This window comes from Ailuropoda melanoleuca, chromosome 9, assembly GCF_002007445.2.
Source record: "Ailuropoda melanoleuca isolate Jingjing chromosome 9, ASM200744v2, whole genome shotgun sequence".
In the NCBI taxonomy this organism is placed as follows: domain Eukaryota; kingdom Metazoa; phylum Chordata; class Mammalia; order Carnivora; family Ursidae; genus Ailuropoda; species Ailuropoda melanoleuca.
In genome coordinates, this window is record NC_048226.1 from 10,148,192 (window position 1) to 10,168,417 (window position 20,226).

General features: G+C 40.8%; 1 long non-coding RNA gene across 1 annotated transcript; it reads left to right on the forward strand.

Moving 5' to 3' along the window:
- Nucleotides 1–4,890: 4,890 nt before the first annotated feature.
- Nucleotides 4,891–10,282, forward strand: LOC105238850. Its single transcript, XR_857633.3, has 4 exons — nt 4,891–5,074; nt 5,704–5,795; nt 9,502–9,761; nt 9,906–10,282. It is a non-coding gene; the product is annotated as an uncharacterized LOC105238850 (long non-coding RNA).
- Nucleotides 10,283–20,226: the final 9,944 nt, after the last annotated feature.

A 20,226-nucleotide genomic window follows, 5' to 3' on the forward strand; every position in this document is an offset into this window, starting at 1 on the left:
GGCAAGTTATTTGAATTCCATGAGTCTCTATATTCTCCTCTATAGAACGAAGATAATAGCTGTTTTACCTCGGAGGGTTGTTTTGAGGATGAAATGAAATAATGAATGGGTGTGTTAGGCGTAAAGTGGTACCTTCCTCCTCCTCCTCCATTTCTTTATCTTAATGTGATTACTATTCCTATTACCATCTATCATCAAATCTAACAACGTTTGTCTCTTTGAGTTTCCCTTCAGCCAAGGGAAGCAGCACGATATGGTTGGACAAGCCTGGACTTCAGAATCTGGGAAGGTTGGATTCTACCCTGACTCTTATCCTTGCTTGTGAGTGTGGGTCCTTGGGCAACTCACTTGACTTCTCTGTGTCTAATTCTTCATCTGTCAAATAAGGTGATGGTTCCTAACAGTGAAAGGTTGCAAAGATCTTGGCAAAACATTCATTGATGTGCTTGGCATAAAATGAAAGCTCATTTCCTTGTCCTTCATGGGAATTCTCAGGGGCCCAAGAATTTAGCAAATGATAGCACCCCAGGGCCTCTGAAGAATTGACATACATTCAAATGAGAATTTTTAAAAAGATTTCATGTTAACAGCATGAGCAGGCATGACAGAGGGAGGGGGAGAGAAAGAATCTCAAGTAGACTCCATGCTCCCATGGAGCCCAACGTGGAGATTGATCTCAGGACCCTGAGATCAACAACTGAGCTGAAACCAAGAGTCTGTCTGGGCCACACAGGTGCCCCTCAAATGAGTATCTTTATTGACAGATCCAGTTCTGTGGGGTTTTTTTTTTTTTGCCTTTATTAATAAGTCCAATAATTAAGTGCAAAAGGTCCAGGGTCTGGAACATATGAAATGCTTACAAGTCATTGTTGTCCAGGAATGAACAAATGAAGGGTGAGTGAATGAATGAAGGAGTGGGTGAAGAAAAATGTAGCTCTTGATACTGGGGAAGTGAACTTATGGCACATGATGACAAATTTTGAGTTAATGTTAAAATCGAGTAGTTCCATTTTTTCTCTTTGCTCTTTATCTCTAATCCTTTTCTCAGAAAATAATTGATTTCTTACAAAGGGACACATTTACTTTTTAAAAATATTTCCTATTGTGGTAAAATATAGAATATGAAATTTGCCATGTTAATTGAGCAAGTCAGTGGCATTAAGTACATTGACAATGTTGTGCAACCATCAACACTGTTTTCAAAGCTTTTTCAGTACCTCAGACAGAGACTCTGGATCCATTAGCGGTAATTCCCCATTGACTCCTCCTCCTCCCAGTGTACTTTCTGTTGCTATGATTTTGCCTCTGCTAGATATTTCCACTTTTAATTTAATTAATTAATTTATTTAAAGATTTTATTTGTTTATTTGAGAGAGAGAGAGAGACAAAGCAAATGAGAGAGCACAACGAGGAGGAGCGGCAGTGGCAGAGGGAAAGCAGCTCCCCCCGCTGAGCAGGGAGCCCCATCCCCAGGCTCCATTCCAGGACCCAGAGATTATGACCTGAGCAGAAGGCAGACACTTAACCAACTGAGCCACCCAGGCACCCCTCTGCCAGGAATTTCATATAAATAGAATCATTTTCTTCATCTGTTCAACTGCCAATGGTCACTAGGATTGTTTCTACCTGTAGAATATTGTTTTTAAGATTTTATTTATTTATTTGACAGAGAGAGAGACAGCCAGAGAGAGAAGGAACACAAGCAGGGGGAGTGGGAGAGGAAGAAGCCGGCTCCCAGTGGAAGAGCCTGATGCGGGGCTCGATCCCATAACGCCAGGATCACGCCCTGAGCCAAAGGCAGATGCTTAACGACTGAGCCACCCAGGCGCCCCTGCCTTTAGAATATTGTGAACAATGCTGCAATGAACATGGGTGAATAAGTTATCTGTGGGAATCCCCACCTTCAATTCTCTGGGGGATATACCTGGGAGTAGGGTTGCTAGATCATACGGTTATTCTGTTGAACTTTTGGAGGAAGTGCCGAATTGCTTTCCATTGTGGTTGCGCCATTTTGCATTCCCACTAACCATGTAGGAGCGTTCTAGTTTCTCCACATCTGTGGCAACACATTATTCATGGATTATTTTTATTATAGCTATTCTAGTAACTAGTGTAAAATGATATCTCATGGTTTTGACTGGCATGTCTTTTCTTTTCTTTTTGTTTTTTTGAGAGAGAGAGAGAGAGAAAGAGATACAGCATAATCCAGGTGGGGTGGGGGGTGTAGGGGCAGAGGAAGAGGGAGAGAGACCACCTTAGGCAGGTTCCATACCCAGTGCAGAGCCCACAAGGCTTGATCTCATGACCCTGAGCTCATGACCTGAGCCAAAATCAAGAGTTGGACACTTAACCGACTGAGCCCTCCCCAGGCGCCCCTTGATGTGCATTTCTCAAATGGCTAATGGTGTTGAGCATTTTTTCAAATGCTTGTGGACTATTTGTATATCTTCTTTGGAAGAATGTCTATTCAAGTCCATTGCTCATTTTCAAATTGCTTTTTTTCCTCTTTGTTTCTGAGGACAAATTAATTTTAAATAAGCTTTCAGTTCATAGTAATTGGGTCGAAATGAAGTATATCTTTAAACTTATTTAATTTTGTTTACTTGATCTGTCAGATTCAGAGAAAGAAGTTTAAAATTTTCCCACCTTAATTACAGCTTTGTCGAATGCTTGTATTTTTTTTTTTAAGATTTTATTTATTAATTGACAGAGAGACAGTCAGCGAGAGAGGGAACACAAGCAGGGGGAGTAGGAGAGGAAGAAGCAGGCTCCCAGCGGAGGAGCCTGATGTGGGGCTCGATTCCAGAACGCTGGGATCACGCCCTGAGCCGAAGGCAGACACTTAACAACTGAGCCACCCAGCGCCCTGAATGCTTGTACTTCTAAGAGTTTTGCTTTACACGCTTTGATGCAAGGTTGTTTGAGGCTTCGGGTTTCGTTGTGGTTTTGAGATCTTGGTGAAAATACCTTTAATGAATATAAAATGTTTCCCTTTTTGCACCTGGTTTGCTTGAATTTTACCTTGCCTAATATTACATTGCCTACATTTGAGATTTGTTTATATTTGTTTAGAGTATTTTGGCCAACCAACTCTGCATCCTACTTGGCATTAAATTATTTTATGTACCTTTCCACGAACAACGTATGGTAGGAGTTCTATTTTTACCCAGGCTAAGAGAATCTATTTTCTAAACTCTGTTGTCATCATTAGCATGCTGGGTATAATTCTTGCTGTCTTTTATGTTTTTTCTCTGAGGTTTTACATTTCATTCTTTTTCTACTTAACGACTTTCTAAGTAATCAAGTTCCCTTTGTTCTAGTTTTTCTCTTATTTAATGTTTTTAAGGTTTACATCCTATTAATTTTCATTCTACTAGTGGGTACCCTTCACTTTTTACAAACACAAGTTGAGGAAGAGATTTGGGGAGTGGTGATTTCCGTTTAGGAAGGAGTTGGAGATGGTATGACGTCACTGACATAGGGAAGGCTGGTGCCTGTCACCTCCAAGTTTGAATGCTCCAAGGCCTGGGCAAAGCGCCCTCCAAAGTGCTCCAGAGCTCTCTGTCCTTAGCTGTCACAGCTCTGTGACCCTGTCTTATCACTGAGTCCTCCTTGTCTATCCTTGTAGAGGTGGACGCTGTATCTTGTTCACTGGCCTCTCCTCGGCACCTAGCTAGGGCATACCAGAGGCCCAGGAATCTGCATTTTAAATGTCTTCCCCGTGGAACACTGACGGAAACACTGTTTCTAGGGCCAGAGACAAGAGAACTGATGTGTCAGCAAGAAGAATTTTAGTAGAGACCCCTGGGGGTTAGGCCTGGGCCAATCTTCCCACATTTCAGGGTAAGAACAGTTTCAGTGCAGGAATTGCATCCCAGCACTTTGGGGGCTTATCAGGCCTGAGAGGTCTCATGCCGTTGGACAATTGCTGGAGGTAAGTGAGAAAACAGGGAGCTTCTCAGGCTTCCTGAGCCACAGAGAGCACAGCAGTGTCCTGAGGGAGCAAATCTGCCTGCGTCTTCTTACTGCGGCTAAGAGCAGCAGCCCGTGTTCAGTGAACGCATTTACGCCTCCAGAAGGCACCTCTGTGGCCAGAAGTCATGTTGGTTTTCAGTTCATCCTCCACCATCACTGACACAGAGGAAACATACTTACGTGCATTAGCTCTCATTCCCGCTCTTTGGTCATTTCAGGCACTGAGAGGTACAGCTGGACACCTGGGAGGCCAGTTGGGGGAGAGCCTGGAAACCTGTCTCACAACGCGGTACATCCCCCGGATTCGTCCGAGAGAGCGTGCTCCCAGTTACTTAACCACAGGGACAAAGATGATGTGCGGCAAGGATAATGGAAATCAAGATCTCCTGTGGCTTATTTCCCACCATGGGAGTTCTGCTTACTCCGAAAATGTGCCATAGGGACTGAGGATATGTAGGTGGACGCAGAAGGGGGTGCCATGGACAGGAGGAAATGGCAAGGTGGGCAGAGGGCCCTGCTGAGCCCAGCTGGTCCCTCCTTAAAAACAGTCTCGCCTGCTCGGGTAACCTGCGGAAGTCTGTGTTACACCAGAAGCTTTTGCTGCTTCCCCTGGTTTGAAAGCCTGTTGTTATCTCTGAGCCCTCTTTTCGAATTGCGATTAACATAGTGCGTGGATTTCAAGTGATTGAAATGGTGGTATTTACATTCCAGACTCCTGTCTGTTTCAATATTAGGTTTGGCGCTCGTTGGGTATAATTAGATACCAGCGTGGAGCAATACTTTTGTGTTTGCTTTCACTTCGAAACCCTAGAATCAGCCTCATCTCCCCTCAGGAAACTGTGTCTGTTACAGGAAATACGCACGTGTTAGTTGCGTCCTCTTCATCCCTTGGCGAGGTGGATTTCTGCTCTGGGGTCACGCGGACGTCTGCACACATGACACCTGCCACTGAACAGATGAGACTGGCAGCAGTGTATTAGTACATCTGTTTGCAGGCTGGGAGAGGAAGACGCTGCACGCCAGGCAGGGCTTGTGCTTGGAGCAGCATGAAAAAACCAGGGGCGAAGACAGGGAGGCTTTGCAGCGTGAAGACGATGAGGTGCCTCTCGGCTCCCGAAGGGGGATGGGATTGGCTCGTTTGAGTGATTCTGTGGGATCGTAGGGAACTAAAGCCCATACCTGAGGATAAGCAGACACTGTGCCTGGTCCCTTGGAAAAGGAGGGTTGTTGGCTAGAAGACCTTGTCCGTGGGAAGAGAGCGGGGAGGAGAATTTGCTATTAGAGAACGCAAGGCCTTCCCAGTTTACCAGACGTCAATAGCAAGCCTTAATCTCAGGCTCGACACCACAGGAGAGCCCCCGCAACTCCAAGGAAGATCATCCTTTTAATCATCTTGAGACCAGAACCCAAGCCCTCCTGGGCATCCTGATCATAGGATATAAAGTAGCAGTTAATGGTGGCATTCTTAGCTGTGATACATCTCCTAATGTTTTTAGTGTTGTTCTAGTACTATTTTTTATTATGTAAAATTAGCATATAGCGTTGTGCAAGTTGGGTGGATTTAATGCATTTGTATATTGAATATGATTATCACTGTGGCATTAGCTAGTACTTCACATAATTATAATTTCTTTTTTTGTGCTGATTAATAATTATGATCTAGTCTCTTAGCAACTTTGAAGTTTATCATATGATATTGTTGAGTATAATCACTATGCTATGCATTAGATCTCCAGAATTTATCTACTAGTTGCAACTTTGTGCTCTTAAACATCCTCCCTGTTCTGCCCTGAACCTCGAACCCCACAATGCAGCCCCAGGTAACTACCATTCTATTCTGTCTGTATGACTTTGGCGTTTTTAGACTCCATGTATATGTGATACCATCTAGGAACTGTCTTGCTCTTTCTGACTTATTTCACCTAGCGCAATGCTCTCCAGGTCCATCCCTGTTGTTGCAAATGGCGGGATATCCTTTCTTGTGGCTGAGTAATAGTCCAGTGTACACATATACCACATTTTCTTTATCCATTCATCCACCGATGGACGCTTAGATTGTTTCCATGTCTTGGGTATTGTGAATAATGCTGCAGTATCTTAAAGCAATTACGTATTGCTTTATTTCAGAGGAGGAAGGACCAGATAATATCTGCTGCTTTACTTAATTGGAAAGGTAGGGCTACTCAAGGGCTACTCAAGCATCAGCATGACCTGGGAGCTCAGTTAGACATGCAAATTCATGGGGCGCCTGGGTGGCTAAGTTGGTTAAGCATCCAACTCTTGATTTTGGCTCAGGTCATGATCTCAGGGTCTTGAAATGGAGCCCCCTTCCCCACCAAATTGGGCTCCATGCTCAACAGGGAGTCTGCTCGAGATGCTCCCTCTCCCCGTGCCCCTCTTCACCCATGTGCACGCGCGCTCTCTCTCTCAACTAAATAAATAAAATCTTAAATAAGAAGAAATGCAAATTTGTTGACTCTATGCTAGAAATAATACCATCTGAATCTTGGGAAAAGGCCTGGGAATGGAGGCTTTAATAAGCCCTTCCAGTGATTCTTTTATTCTAAAACAGTCATGACAGTTACTCTCAATCTCAGTTAGTAAAACAAAAGATAGCAGTAAGGAGAAAAAATGGTGAATAAAGGCCAGATAGTTCTGCCCTTCCCTACCTCAGCCACTGGTAGACTGTGAGCCTATTCCTTGAAACAAAACCCTTTACCGGCCCTGGAAAGGAAAAAGATGGAAGAAAACTATTAACCTTAGGGTTGATATTGCGAGTGACAGGAAAAGTAGGGAGAACAATTTTCAGAGAAAACATTTGTTTTTCTCAGTAAAGGTGAATTTATTTATTTATTTATTTTTAATTATTTTAATCAATTAGCCAATACATAGTACACCATCTGTTTCAGAGGTAGTGTTCAACAATTCATCAGTTGCAGAGAGAAAACATTTTTCACGAGGGAAATGAAAACATACGGGTTGAACTGATGGTCCTAGAGTAGATGAAGAAAGACACACTCAGTACAAAAAAATCAGGGTGCATTTGATTTACACCGATCAATCAATTTGAAATTGTAACTTTGAGTTTATTAGACCTACAGTGAGGAAGAATGCCACTGTCATAGAATCTTAGTGGTGTCTCAAAATGGGGAAATTAGAGAAGGAAACCTATCAGGCTTTAGGGTCTGAGCTGGAGAGGTTGAAGGCAGGTCTTCAAGATGGCGAACTGGTTGGGACTGGACACAGGTCATGGCATAAGAGCTTTGGATGGGTGGGCACAGCGTGGCCGCCTGAAGTGGACCTGATGAGCAAGTTGTAAGTCTTGATAAGTAATACAAACAAAATTAAACTCATTTACAAAAATGCTTCATAATATTTTAGATCACCTCATTTGATTAAAAAGAAATCTCTCAAGATTCAAACATTTCTGAAATATGACATGATCAGCATTGAAGAAAGCATGACCGCCATGCTAAAATATATTTTAATTCAACATCAGCCTCATCCTCAAAATTACGTGGCTTATCTAAACCCTGAATATATGTAAAAATATTTATAAATTTTGTCAACTCCAGCTTCTTTCTGATTGAGAGACTGTCACTACTTATCTGGAAGCAATTACGGACTATTTTCACTGCAACCAATTCAAGAAGACTTCTGTTCCATCGGTTTCTTAATTTAGAACAATATTTTTCATGATGCTATTTGTATGCATTACCATCCCCCAAACAAACAGCTTTTCTTTTCATGTTGAGTTTTTATGATTGAATTCATAATTCATTTACAATAATTTCAGAGGTGTTTCACTTTTGTGACAGGATGAGATTCAAAAAGCTTTGGTAGAATTTCATGAACTAGGTGAAAAAAATCACACCATTTATGGCATCAACCTCATTTTCTACTTGAAGCATCTCATGCTTGCAAAGTTCTTGTTCTTCTCATTGTACTGGCACATTAACAGCTGTTGCTTTACTTTTTTATAAGCATAAGAAAACCTGGAAGAAGAGCAGGAAAATTATTTTAGAAGTGTCAAGATGATCTAAATTTTATTATTTTCATTTGATCTAAATGACAACTCATGTTTCAGAGGGATATGTAAATATATTTTCTGCAGAACTGCATATATGAACTTGTCTTTAGGCATGATCTTTAAATAACTCTGAAATAATAAGATATATACGTCTCTGACCCCTGCTCATGTGATTTTTCATCTTTGACCCCGGTTCCTGACATAGCACTCATAAAACCCTTGTAATTCCCCAAGTGATAAGAGCATCCTTTGTTCTAATGAGGTGACTCTTGGTGGGGCTCCTGGATAAGCACTGGTCACCAGAAAGACCCAGCCATGATAAAAATCATGGAATTTCCAGGCCCACTCCTCATTCTCCAAAAGGGAGATGGGCTGATAAATGAATTAATTATCAATCACGATCACATGATTAAGGCTCTATAAAAATCCCCAAAGTATGGGGTTTTGGATTGCTCCTGGGTTGAACACATCTAAACCCCAGGAGAGTGGCACAGTCCAACTCCATGAGGACAGAAGCTCCTGCACGTGGGACCCTTCTAGACCACGCCCTGTGTATCTTTTCATCAGGCTGTTCATTTGTTTACAAAAATGTAATCATATTCTTTATAATAAACCGATAAATATGAGTGTTTCCCTGAGTTCTGTGAGCTATTTTAGCACGTTAATTCAAGGTGGGGTTCCTGAGAACTCTGATTTGTAGCTTGTTGATCAGAAGGACAAGTGACAAACTGGGGTTTGTGATTGTGTCTGAAGTGGGGGACGTCTTGTGGGACTGAGCCCTTAACCTGTGAGATCTGATGCTATCTCCAGGTAGATGGTGTCGGAACTGAATAGAACTATAGGACACTGAGCAGGTGTTGGAGAACTGGTCAGTGTGGAAAAAACCCACACATCTAGTGTGAGAGGTGTTGTGAGTGTGAGTAAAGCAAAATAGGTTTGTTTTTTTTTCCTGCACAACTGGTAACTTTGACACAGGTGCGGATGCTTCTTCAGCAGACCCATATCTTCTGATTTTCATTGTAAGCTTGTTGCTGCCTAAAGGGCTTAATTAAAAAAAATTTCCAAAACCAAACTGAATGAATGTCTGCAGTTTGACATTGTACAATAAATAGCAAAGCCACTAATGCAAGAAAGCTCTTGCCGCAAACTATAGACTTTGCAGTGGAACTTCTCTGTCTCTATTTCTGCATATTTGACACACACTTAACCTACAGCCTCCCCCATCTGCCATTGGTCTGGCCAATGTCAGTTCAGGGACTTTATGCATCTTGCAGACTGTGACCTAGACCATGGGGTCGGCCAGGGACAGTAGCACAAAATCCTCCCATTTCCTCCTAAGACCAACAGAATTAGCTGTTCTCAAACATTCATGTCCAAGCATCAGGTGACTTGCTTGCTGTCGTTTGAGAGAGAAATGTTAAGTTTGTTACATCTGGAAACAGTTGGGGATGGCGTATAGGCTTAGCCATTTGTACTTGTGTCTTACGTGTTGCTAGGAGGTTATAAGAAGAGCTGGAACTGCAAAGCGAAACATCTATCAAACCCAACTTGCCTTATTTTGATACAACCGTTGGTCACGATACTTCATGAGAAAATGGAACATCTGGGTGAATGCAAAAGTTGACAAGACCTGAGAACAGCGGAGATAAACTGGTCCCGACCTGGCAAACCAGATCATATGGTCACCCTACCACCTCCGCCTCAGCCTGCATCTTTTCTCTCTCTGTAAACGTCTTCTTGGCCTCTTAAGATCCAGGTAAGATGGGCGGATCCTCTGGTCTTGTAAATGGCCAGTCCCCTTTCCAAAACGCCACCGGGGCCTTGCCTTCTCATGGTTAGCTCTGGCCCTAACTTTCTGATTCTTCTGAATTATTTTTCACGCCTCTGTTTTCTATTTTAGTTTACACTTTGGCATCAAAGGAAATTCAACTCCTTGCTTGATTTCTACAAGACAAAAACTTATGTGGAAGATGTTTTTGGATGTTGGATGTTGAAAGAGGAGCCGACGACTTATGTCCCGAATGACTGAAATGGAACATTTTGCATCTTTGTTTCTCAAATTCTTTGGGTTTCTCTTTCATGCTCTTGAAAATTCTTGCCCTGCTGTCACCTCCTTCACAGGACTCCCTTCCTTCCATCCAATTTATACCATTTTTGGTGTGATTATCACTCATTAGATCTGTACTCAGAGTCAGCTCCAGGAGTGCCTGTGAGCTGAGATATAGCTTGAAATTAGGACTCTTAAGGAAGTACCAAATTAAATACTGTTTTCTTTCTTAATCTATGCGTGGCAGGTGGGTATAATTTTGTTCTTCCATATATTCCATATGTTCTTTTATACATTCATATATATATGTTTATATATGTAAAAATTTATGTGTATGTGTATATGTATGTATATATTTCCTCTAAAACATTTCCCTCGCCTGTCAGTTTGGATAGGATCACATGAATATTAACACCCAAATTTCCTTTCCTCACAATATCCACTTCTTTGTAGGACCTCAGGCTCACAGTCACTGCAATTATGATGGTTCCCTGGGATCTTATCATACAGATAAATCAGCTTTATTGGGTGGAGCTCTGATTCTCCATAGAATCTTCTCTCTTTTCTTTGAGCAGCTCATCTTCTTTGAGCTGCCATCAATGGTCAGCGTATTTTCTGGCCACTATAATCCCTTCTGGCGTGTTGCCATGGTTCCTGAGATCGTCAGCAAAACAGCGGCAATGGGCCCAGCACAGTGGGGATGTGTTCTTTTTAAAGGTGGGGCAAGAGCTTCTCTCCCAAACTTCATGTGATAGCTCTTCATCTAGAGACCCAAGCAGGAGGGCTCGCGGCTCACCCATAGCTCTCTTGACCCTACTCACAGGTGTCTGTCCAACAAATTTCTCTTGGTAGTCTTCTTCCCTCACCAGCATTCCAGTGTAAATCAATTGCCACAGACACTGTGTGCCCCTGCCCCCCTCCAGATATGTGCACGTGTCAGCTCAGGTTCATGTGGGAAACTGGCCCTAGTTTTTGTGTGTTTGTTTTTTCCTAGATTCTTAGAACCACTGGCATAACAAGAGCTGTTTTATTTTCTTTCTTTTTTTTTTCGGTTGCTGTTGAGTTGGTGGTTGTAGGGGAAGGCTGGGAGAAAGAACTACCATCCCATAAATATAGTTCCTTCTAAGACACACCTCAATTCAGAAACTTCCAAATGTGAAAAATGTGAAATGTGAAAAAAATCAACCCTAAAATTGAAGAAAGAGATATTACTTAGTGGGTTTGGGGTGGCGGGGGGGGATCTCTTTGAATTTTGCTTTTGAATTTCCTTCATTCAAAAAAAAAATGACTATGCCTTGCCATAAACTTGGTGCATATTCAATGCGTATCTATGAGAAATAGAATGTTAGAGCTAGGGGCACCTGGGTGGCTCAGTGGGTTAGGCATTTGCCTTCAGCTCAGTCATGATCCCAGGGTCCTGGGATGGAGCTAAGCCCTCTCCCTCTGCCGCTCCCCCTGCTTGTGCTCTCCCACTCTGTCTCTGTCAAATAAATAAATAAAATCTTTTTTAAAAAAAACATTACATCAAAAACTAAGGATATACTGTATGGTGACTAAGATAACATAATAAATTATTATTATTAAAAAAAGAAAAAAAAAGATTAGAATCTAGAAACGGTGAATTTCCTTATTAACACATTGGGGACCAGCGATGTTGGTTATGGTGCAGAGAAACTGAGCTGGTATGATGCAATAGGCCAGGCACAGGTTTTCTGTCTTCCTGTTCACTATATTTTGTCCGAAGGAAGATAATATGCATTTTAAGACAGTCATTTTATCATGAATAGTTTCTTTACAATCAGTTTTGCTCTTATTTTGTTGACTGAAAAAACTGACATATGCACTTCATTCTTCGGAAGGTGAGCCATCTGTAATTCAGCAAGAGAAGTTGGGGAATATTTTTGTCTTACTAATGTAGAAAGACATCTGTAACCAAAAGCGATAGTTTATAACGTTCAGTGTGTCTTACTGACACTGCGAATTTTTTTTAATGAAATAAGCACAAAAACATCTGGATATGTTTTACATAATAAAATAAATATGAAATTATATAAAAATCAAAGACTTGTTTCAGCTGATTTTATATGAGAAATTAAAAATATTGTGTTCTACAACCATCTTGGGGCTTACCTTTCTCTTTCAGCATTCCTGATGGCTTGGAACAGAAATGAAACCCACGAGAATTCACCATGAAATTACTCATAGGAGTAGGAGAGCTCTGTAATGTAGATGGATACAACAATAAAGATTAGTAATTTTTCTTTCTCTTATTAATAACCAGTTATGAAAATAATAGAGGGGTGCCCGGGTGGCTCAGTCCATTGAATCTCTGACTCTTGATCTTAGCTCAGGTCTTGATCTCAGGGTCGTGAGGTCAAGCCCTGCGTTGGGCTCCATGCTGGGCTTGCAACCTACTTAAAAAAAAAAAAAAAAAAAACTCTGTCCACAATAGCTAAATCGTGGAAGGAGCCAAGATGCCCTTCAACAGATGACTGGATTAAGAAGTTGTGGTCCATATATACAATGGAATATTATTCAGCCATCAAAAAGAATGATTTCTTAACATTTGCTGCAACATGGATGGCACTGGAGGAGATAATGCTAAGTGAAATAAGTCAAGCAGAGAACGACAATTATCATATGGTTTCTCTCATCTATGGAACATAAGAACTAGGAAGATCGATAGGAGAAGAAAGGGATAAAGAAAGGGGGTAATCAGAAGGGGGAAGGAAGCATGAAAGACTATGGACTCTGAGAAACAAACTGAGGGCTTCAGAGGGGAGGGGGGTGGGGGAATGGGATAGGCTGGTGATGGGTAGTAAGGAGGGCACGTATTGCATGGTGCACTGGGTGTTATACGCAAGTAATGAATCATGGAACTTTACATCAAAAACCAGGGATGTACTGTATGGTGACTAACATAATATAATAAAAAATAAATAAATTAATTAATAAAAAAAGAAAATAGTAGGAAAAAGATCTGATTAATAATATCAATAGAAAAATAAATAGTAGACTGAATATTATACAGAAAGAAGCTCATTTGACTGCAAAAAGGAGAGACCTTAAATTAAGGTTGCTTGTTTAAAAAACAAACACAAAAATGTTCCAAGATAGGCAGCACAGGGCTAACTAAAGTGGTGGGTCCAGAGGCACCTAGGTGCCATTTCCCTTTCTATTCCACCATCCTTGGCTGCAGTTTCCAACTCCACAGTGGTATTATGGTCCCGGATAACTGCTCCACTTTTTACCATCACGTCACATTTGCATTAATCAGTTTCTAATTGCCGAGAACTGAATCCGCTTTAGCTGCTGAACACACAAATGACTATGTTCCAGCATACTAAAGGGCTTATAGAATCAGAGGCAAGGCTGAAAACACAACCTCTAGGCTAAGATTTCAGGAATAACTCCCAAAGTCAAGTGAAAAAACCTGGCCACCGAGGGTCCTACCGTCCCTTCTGCAATCAATCTGCCTGGATGGAAAGCTGCCACTTGACTTGCTGGATCCAGAACCCCTCGGCTACTGCAGAATAAGAGCTACCCAATCCCTGGAGGTCACATAATCCCAAAGCTGCAATGATCGGAAAGTTTGAATCGCTGTTGGTATTTTCAAAACCCAGGTGTTTCTGCTGCAATCTGCACCCATGACTTCAATGACCGAAAATGGGGTACTCAGCTAATGCTTCGCCAGCATCACTGGATCCCACACAACAAGGCATGCCAGCAAAAGCAGTATAGGCAACACTTGTGCATTCTGCCAACTTCTGCCTTCCAGATCTTTCACGCACGCCTCAAATGGGCTGAACATTTACCGTGTCCAGAACCATAGTTGCAAGGAAATCTGGGGAAAGTCATTTTTAGCTTTTCCAGTCTCGGGGATTTAGGAAGGCACACTTGAAGGGAGTTGCAATAGACAATAAGCCAATCCACCATTCTGCTAAAACATTCCAGGCCAAAGGAAGGAGAAGGAAGGGGGAGGGTAAAAGGACAGCCCTTCTCACTAGATAAGCTGCCTTTAAAAAGCTTTTCCCGAGGTCTCACCCAGTGATTTCCATTTGCCATTTATTACCCACTCCTAGCTGCAAGGGAGACCAGGAAAATAGTATTAGCTGTGCATATTGCTGTCTGTAATAAAACCAGAGTTTGATTAATAAGAAAGAAGTAAAGGAAGAAGACCCTGGATACTCAGCAAGGAATTAACAGCTTCAGCTGCAGCCTACCCTTTTGATTTCTCAGCATCGATACTCATCCTTCTTTTCTTACATAGAACACATCACCTCTTTCCTAAGGAGACATCGCAAGGTCTCATCCAGGTGACGCACCTTGCTCAAGGGCCAGAGAGAAACGTGGCCCTCTGTATCAGGTCTGCATGTGCTTTCTTATGATACAGTAATGTATAAAGACAGAAAAAAAATTATTTGCTGCCAATTAGGTGGAGCCACAGTAGGATTGTGACGACTGAGCTCTTTCTTTCAGAGAGGGATAATGGGAGGATGCCTCTGTCACTATTACATAGCAGTTACGAGATCCTGCCGGGTAGGACCAGCAAGGCCTCCTGCCCTGGCAGAGTAGTTAGTTTATCTGGAAGTTCCATGCTCCAGGAGGCCCCTTCCCCACTGGTTCCATTCTGAGCTTGTCTCTTTCGTTGGACTCTGTTAAATAAAGTGAGCAGCTAACACATGCCAACAGCTACAGTTTTCCTCTGTTTCGCTGATGTGACAGTTTTACACATTCTGACTCCCACAGTACAACAGGTAACGGTTTGGTCATGTGGTTATCACTGCATCACCAAGGTCAACGGGTTTCCGGATAACAGGTAGACATTGGAATCCGGGGATGTGCTGTATGGTGACTAACATAATATAATAATAAAAAAATAAATAAATAAATAATAAATAAAGAGGAAAATGCTAAAAAAAAATAATAAATGTGCTATATCCTTGAACTTCCAAAAAAAAAAAAAAACCAGGTAGATTTTCACTGCCCACCGCGTAGCTGCCTTCGCAAGACAGAGGTAACGACAATCGTTTATAAGAATGTGCACCTAGATGAAAACAGTCTACTGAGTTTTATCAGGAAATTAAAAGACTTAAGTAAATAGATTACAAATACTTGCTTTGGAGGGAAAGCAGCAATTTTTAAACATCAATTTTCCCCAACATAGAGGTTTACCACAATTCAAATTCCAGTCCTAACATTCCTGCGTGATTCTTGGAGACTTAGCAAGTGCTTCTAAGCACATGAAAAGAAGCTCAATACCACTCATCATGGCGGAAATGCAAATCAGGAATCATGCAAAACATGATAGCACCTCACAGCTGTCGGAATGGCTAGATTCAAAGAGATAAGATATAACATGTGTTGGCGAGGATGTGAAGAAAAAGGAACCCTCGTGCACTGTTGGTGGGACTGCAAACTGGTGCAGCCACTGCGGGAAACAGTATGGAGGTTCCTTAAAAAACTAAAAATAGAATTACTATATGATCCAGTGATCCCACTATTGGGGAATTTACCCAAAGAAAATGAAAACATGAATTTGAAAAAAATATATGCATCCCTATGTTTATTGCAGCATTGTTTACAAGAGCCAAGAGTTGGAAGCAACTCAAGTGTCCATCATAGGTGAATGAATAAAGAATATATGGTATATAGAGAGAGAATATTACTCAGTCATAAAGAAGAATGAGATCTTGCCATTTGCAACAACATGGGTGGACTTAGAGGGTATAATGCCAAATGAAGTAAATCAGACAGAGAAAGATTCCACTCGTAGGTGGGATTTAAGAAACAAAACAAATGAACAAACAAGGAAAAAAGAGACAAACAAACAGATTCTTAATCACAGAACAAACTGGTGATTGCCAGGGGGACTCAGATGGGGATATGGGGGAAATAGATAAAGGAGATTAAGAGTACACTTATCATGAGCACTGACTGTGTATAGAACTGCTGAAGCATTATGTCATGCCCCTGAAGTTAATGTAACACTGGATGGCAATCATACGTCAATAAAAATAAAATAAAATAAAATAAAATAAAATAAAATAAGAAAAAATAAAGTGGCTCATTATGTTATGTAAATTTCATCTCAATAAAATAAAATAAATGAATATGAAGGATGACGACATCTGTTTTAAGGACATAAAGCAGAATTCACAAACATCACTTGATGTTTTTCTATCACGGGCCAAAACCTAGTGAGATGTCCATACCTACACTTAAGAGAAACTGGGAAATGTGGTCCCTAGTTGACTGGTCACCTGTGCCACTAACATGCTTTGCCAGAGCATTGTGGTATAGTATTACTACTAAAAGCAAGAAGGGAAAATGGGTGCAAGGAGACAATAGTCCATCACCTGTCTTTATAACTTGCTGAAAACGGTACGAAGCAACGAGCACACACTCATACTTTGGCTATCTCCAACCATTTTCTTGAATTTGAAAAATTCATAGGCATATGGTCTGTCTTTCAGGGGAATGCTGACCAGATGTTTACCAGACATTTTCCCACAACAAACAAGAGTCATCAGGTGTTTAGTTTTCAGACCTGTTTCCCCTCTTCCTATTACCTGACTCAACACCAAATATCTTAGTTTGCATATGATAGCACCCCAGTTCTGGTATTTCTTTGCCAATGGGTATAGAGGCTAAGATCCTATATAAAAGAAACTGAAATCTAATGACTAAATGGGGTACTTCTCTCTCTCTCTCGCTCTCTCTCTCTCTCTCAGGACAGACCAGGTGTATGGGCAGAGTTTACAAGGTCATCTAATGACCTAGGCGGAAGCTGACATGTGTCTTCCATTGTTGGGTCTAAGGTAGCTGCTCCAGGTTCCTGACTCACCGGATTGAATTCACTTCTTCCATGCCTGCATTTTAGTCAGTGAGGACACAGGAAGAACACACGAAGAGGAAGCATCTTTGTGTTTAAAGGCATGAAATAAAAGTTACACATATTCCTTCTGCTTATATCCTGGTAACCAGAGCCAAGTCACATGGCCAATTTAATTAGCAGAGACAGAATCTGAGAAATGTTTATAATGGTATGGCCACATGACTACCAGAATTGTGGAGGGGATCTATTAATAAAAAGAAAAAAGACATCATGGACACTGAAGGATAGAAGCAGTCTTTAATGGGGTGTGCACAAAACATTTCTAGGAAAAGAATTGTAAAAATATGAAGTATATAATCTCCAACAAGTAAAGGAAAAACATGGCATGAGAGAAAATATCCATCAGCCTAATTGAAATCCAGAAGGGAAAAGAAAATTAACACTCAAGAGTTGGGACAAATGAAAAGCACAAAACAAGATGCATAAAAAATAAATCCAAATATGTCAGTCATTATAATTGATATAACTATAACAAATCTCTAGTTAAAATGAATTGAGAGGGTGCCTGGCGGGCTCCATCAGTGAAGTGCCCGACTCTTGGAATATTTGGCTACCTTCTCAGTAATTGATAGATCAAGCAAATAAAATTCAGTGAAGACTAAATGTTTTGATCAACACAATTAATATGCTCAATTAATGGACTTGTAGAAAATTTCATTATTTAGTGAAAAGGCCAAGTAACTGAAGAATATTATTGTTCCATAACACACACATAATTACAGGAAGCTAAAAAACTTGCAAAACCAACAAAAGCATTATTTCAGAAATCAAGCATATATGGTAAAACTATAAAGAGAAACAAAGAAATTGAAAGACACGACATTTTATTTTAGATTGTATTTACTATCTACTATATCTACTATAATGAAAGATGGGATAATTTGTAACCTGTACACTTCTTCACAATTCCTTTTTTCCCCTCATGCATTTTCAAGCTTCCAAACATCAATGTCTTTTCTGTAAGTACATATGTGAGAACAGCTGGATCTCCCCCTGTCTTGTACAGCAGTTGGCTTCACCCAATTTCAATAAGATGAATATTCCAAGACTGGCCTCAGGGGGCTGTTGCTTGTACTTCCTTAAGGATATCAAAGTGATAGCAAGATGTCAACAAGGGATCACTACTAGAAGAATCCTGGACTCTTGCTCTGGAGAGTGCCTCTTTCTACTCCCTATGCAAGAAAAAGAAGGAAAGTCTCACCTCCGCAATTTTTTGAACAATTTAAAAGGAGAAATTTGGGTAAGATTAGCTCTTCTGGCATGTATGTGGTATAAATTTACTAGTTTGAATGATAGAGCAAATATATAAAGAATACTGGTTTGCATTATAGAGATGCCCCAATCCAAGTGGCTTTGAATCCACTGGCAACTGCAAGCTTCATGGCACTTGAGACCTAAGAAAACTACGCTGCCGTGGGATGGGGTACCACTCACTAATTTCCCACCTGATAGTAAGAGATTTCTGTGTGTTTTTAAGGGAAAAAAAAAAACCAAACCCACTGTAATTGCTTTTTTTTTTTAAAGATTTTATTTATTTATTTGACAGAGAGAGATAGTGAGAGAGGGAACACAAGCAAAGGGAGTGGGAGAGGGAGAAGCAGGTTTCCCGCTGAGCAGGGAGCCCGATGTGGGGCTCAATCCCAGGACCCTGGGATCATGACCTGGGCTGAAGGCAGACGCTTAAGCTGAGCCACCCAGGCGCCCCTGTAATTGCTGTTTATAAACCATAGAGATAAACTGTGTATTTGTGAAGCTCTAACATGAAAAGTCTCTTTGTCATGTACAGCATCACCTTTACAAAATCCAAATGTCATTTAAAAAAATCTGATACATGTTTGCATTAAAAAAAAGTCATAAACAAAATCAAAAGACAAATGACAAATTAGGGGAAATAGTTGCAATTCAGGTCAAACATAAAAGCCTAATCTTCCCCATGAAAAGATGGACAGAGGATGTGCACATACAATTCACAGAAAAAGAGAAATGTATGGTCCCTAAACACCTAAAAAGATGCTCAAGATGCCCAGTAACAAGAAAAAAGCGAATAAACGATATTATTTTTTACCTGTTAGACCAGCAAAATCCAATAATTTGGTGACATGCTGTATTGATTGGCTGTGGGTAAACAGGTTCTACCAAACAATAAAAGATGGAGTAAAAAATGGAATTACTCCTATGGAAAAAAAAAAAAGTTCAGTATTATCTATCAAAATGATCAAATTCATGCAATCTTGGTTCAGAAAATTCAGTTCTGGAATTTGTTCCACACACATGCAATGTGGTTTATTCCATAAACATTTTTTGTTGCTGTTGGAACATTTTTTTGCAGCGAAAAATTAGCAAGAGCCCGAGTCTTATCAAATGTTTGCTCAGTGCTGTCCAACAAAAATATGAGTCGGTTTGTAATTTTTAGTTTTTTTTGTTTTTTTTTTAAAGATTTTATTTATTTATTCGACAGAGATAGAGACAGCCAGCGAGAGAGGGAACACAAGCAAGGTGAGTGGGAGAGGAAGAAGCAGGCTCATAGCAGAAAAGCCTGATGTGGGGCTCGATCCCATAACGCCGGGACCACACCCTGAGACAAAGGCAGACGCTTAACCGCTGTGCCACCCAGGCGCCCCTGTAATTTTTAGTTTTTTTTAGTACCCACATTTAAAAAAGTAAAAATAATCAGGTATATTGGTTTAAATAATATATTAGTGCAATATAGATAAAATATTTTCATTTCGACATGCAACCGATATAAAAATTATCAATGAGATATTTTACATTATTTTTTTCATACTAAGTTCTCAAAACCCAATGTCTATTATACTCAAAGGGCATCTCAATTCAGACTAGTCAAACTTCAAGCATTGAATAGCCACATGGGGCCAGGGGCAGCACTAATAACTAAATTATTAGTTAAATAAATTATTAATCTTAGGCTAGGTTTACCAGAGAGTGAAACCCGTGGCAAAAATTTGAAGTGAGGCAAAGAAGGTCGAACCCAAATGAAGGAGCTTAATGAAACTAGCAACACTTGGTGTCAAGAGTGTTTTCCGGATGCTGGATCCTATAAGCTTCTTCCAACCATAATGCCTGAAGCTCAGGTCAGTTCCAGTGGGATAAGCAAAGGAGGAAAAGTAAGAAGAATCTATCCACCAGTCTTGTTGCCCACTGGGCAAAGGCTTGCACCACAGGGCTTTAATTCCAGGCATTTACATTCTTTGTATTCCTGGACACCCACCCCTCCTGCAGAGTCCCAGCCTCAGCTAACAAGGAAGTCTGGGGCAG